This window comes from Orycteropus afer, unplaced genomic scaffold (assembly GCF_000298275.1).
Source record: "Orycteropus afer afer isolate SDZICR_OR568_19922 unplaced genomic scaffold, OryAfe1.0 scaffold00100, whole genome shotgun sequence".
NCBI lineage: Eukaryota > Metazoa > Chordata > Mammalia > Tubulidentata > Orycteropodidae > Orycteropus > Orycteropus afer.
Genome location: NW_006921687.1, coordinates 1386280 through 1389842, shown reverse-complemented (window position 1 = coordinate 1389842; position 3563 = coordinate 1386280).

Here is a 3563-nt window from a genome sequence, read left to right as displayed (position 1 = left end):
TGTGTGTGTGTGTGTGTGTGTGCGTGTGTGGAGAAAGAGAGAGAGAGGGAATAGGACATCAGCCCTAAATCCTAACATCTAGACCCCTCAGTTTTCCTATACAGATGGCCACTGGTAGAATCAGAGCTTTTGATGAGAAAACAAGCATCTTATTTTTATAGATTTTTTTTTTACCTAAATCGCAAGGAGCTCTGGTAGTGCAGTGATTAAGGCATTTGACTGTTAACCACAAAGTTGGTGGTTCAAACCCACCAGCTATTCAACAGAAGAAAAATGAGACAGTCTGCTTCTGTAAAGATTTATAGCCTTGGAAATTCAATGGGGGTCTCTATGAGTCAGAGCTGACTTGATGGCAATGAGTTTGGTCTTGGTTTTTCACCTAAATCACTATGCAATGCCTATCTCATCTCCTTGATACTGGACCAGTTTCTTCACAGTAGATTGAACCAAGAAAAGCTTCCCTAAAGAAGGGATTGATGACATTTGTATTTATTTTATGACATAGAGACACTCTTTTTCCAGTTTCTACAGGAATGCAGAGGGAGAAGCCATTTCTGATAAGAAAATTACTGTTAAACTAACTTTTTATCCAAAATACCCCTCAAAATGACTACCTGAACGACTTCACTACTGACATTAAAAATAAAGATAAAAACGGATATAGATACACTAAGAAGTGATAAGCTATAAATTAATGATAAGATAATGCACCTGCTCAAACATATGCCACACAAAAAAAAAAAAAGATGATTAATTTGCATGCCAATGAGAAATAAAGTAGGTATTGTCTTAAAAGCAGAGTAGTTTATACTGGTAGAGTGGAACATAACCCACCAAAACCAAACTCGCTGTCACTGAGTCGATTATGACTAATAGAGACTCTATAGGATAGAGTAAAACTGCCCCGTAGAGTTTCCGAGGGTGTAAATTTTTATGGAAACAGACTGCCTATCTTTCTCCAGCAGAGTGCTTAGTGGTTTAGAACTGCCAGCCTTTTGGTTAGCAACGAAATGCTTTAAACACTGCACCACCAGAACCTCTAGACTAGACTATAGGGAACCATTTAAACTTTGTGAATAAAAGAAGTGATATGATAGAGACAGAATTTAAAAACACATAAAGTAAAATGAAGTTTAAAAAAGGATTATGAATCTAGTTCAAGTCTGTGAAATGGACTGGGGAAACTTAGGCAGGCAGCCATTTCATGCTAATTTAGTTATAACATGATGTCTGAACTAAGCATCGTAATACACACTAGTGAAAATGGAGAAGACTATAACTGGGAGACATTATAAAAGAAAAATGAACAATTTAAAATTGTGCAAAATGAATCAGAGGGGACTAGGGTAGTAAATGTCCTGTCATCTGAAATGTTCTGGTATAGGCTGGAAAACTACATGATGGAGACACCATCAAAAAGACAGAAACATCAACTGAGAAGAAGATGGGGGAAGTTGTGAACTAAAAAGCTTCTGTGGGTCCTTCCAACTAGAGACTAAAACTTTATGGAGGAAGGTGTTTTAAAAGTATTACTAAATCCAGATAATTAAAAAAATAGTGATATTACTAGCAGAAACTGGCAATTGGTGTAGGAGTGAAGGGAAATTTGTTTGGTAGATGATGAAGGAAAGAGAAAGTAAGAAGTAGGAGAACTCAGGTTAGGGAAATGTGAACACAAGCATCAAGGCACCCAAGGAACCAAAGGTGTATTTTGTATTTAAAAATGTTAAATATAAGTTGCAAAAATAAGAGTTTCCAGATACTCATTCCCCAGTATTAATAACATGTGAACATAGTATAATTATCAAAACCAGCCTTCTTCCATAATATCCTTGTTCTATTCCAGGGAAAGGCCTCTGGTGGCATAGTGCCTAAGACATTTGACTGCTAACCACAAAAAAAAAAAAAAACCTCACCACGGTGGAGTCAGATCCGGTGGTTCAAACCCACCAGCCACTCCTCAGAAGGAAGATTGGACAATCTACTTCCGTAGTGATACTGCCTCGGAAACCCAAGGAGGGGTTGCTATGAATTGTATCCAAATCGATAGCAGTGAGGGTTTTTTTTTAATTTCAGGGAATCCAATCTGTATCCATATGACATTTAGCTGCCACATTACTTAGTTTTATCCAGTCTATGACTATTCCTTTTTCTTTCAAGAACTTGACATTTTGGAAGCCAATTAGCCATTTATTTTGCAGCATGTCCCTCAATTTGGGTTTGTCTGATGTTTTCTCAAGATTTGACTGAGAATATATATTTTGGCAATACCAGAGAAGTGGTGGTGTGCTCTTCTAAGTGCATTGTATCAGAAGGTACGTGATGGCCATATGCCTTATTACCAGTAATACAAACTTTGATATGTGGTTGACGTGATATCTGATAGATTGCTTCACTGTAAAGTTATTATCTTACCCTTTGAAATCAATAAATATCTAATGGTAAGTTACATTGAGAGTATGAAAATATTTATATCCATTAATTTTAGTATCCATCAATGACTTCTTGCCTGCAAAAATCATTACTGGGCTGTTTGTCTATTAGTGATTTTCTAGTTCTACATTTATTAATTGAAACTCTACTGTAATGCATACATGTACTTTATCCCACTTATTTATTTCTTCCTTATTTATTATATCAGTGTCGACTCATAGATACTTGTTTTAGTCTATGTGTTATAATCCATTACAAAAGAAGAAAGAAAGGAAGGTAAAAGAAGAGTTCTTGTTATTCTTCAACATATCACTGACACAAGCCAAAAAGTCACTGTGTTGCTAATATCTCACACGTTGTCAAACCAAAAACCAAACTCACTGCAGTGGAGTCATTTCCAACTATAGCAACCCCTCCTTGGGTTTCCAAGGCATCTACTGAAGTAGATTGCCTAATCTGCCTTCCGTGGAGTGGCTAGAGGGTTTGAACTGCCAGTCTTTTGGTAAGCAGTCAAATGCCTTAGGCACTATGCCACCAGAGCTCCTTGAATGTCTAGTTCTTCTCAAATAAAGTCAAAATTCATTGAAGCGATATTGAGGCTCTCCACAGTCTAGCCTCAACCTTTCTTTCCAACCTTATTTCGCACTCCTCACATCTCATGTTCTACCTTCACTTATGGTAATCTGATCAGGCTTCCTTGAACAGAATCTGTGATTTCCTGTCTTTTCTGCCTTTGCTCCCACCATTTTCCTGCAACTGGAATATCCTCCCCACCTCCAGTTTTACCCATTCTTCAATGTGTAGTCTTAAGAGATGTTGTTGTTGTTGTTACGTGCCGTCGAGTCCGTGGCAACTCCTCCTTGAGTTTCCAAAGTGGTTTCACTATGGAAGTAGATTGCCCAACCTTCCTTCTGGGGAGCGGCTGGTGGGTTTGAACTGCCAGCCTTCTGATTAGCAGTCAAGTGCCTTGGGCACTATGCTACCAATAGCAGCCATATGTATCAGGAAAAAAATTAAAAGAAAAAACAAAAAACTCACAACTGTAGAGTCAGATCCGACTCATAGTGACCCCTCCTTGGGTTTCTGAGGCGATATCACTACAGAAGTAGATTGCCCAACCATCCTTTCGA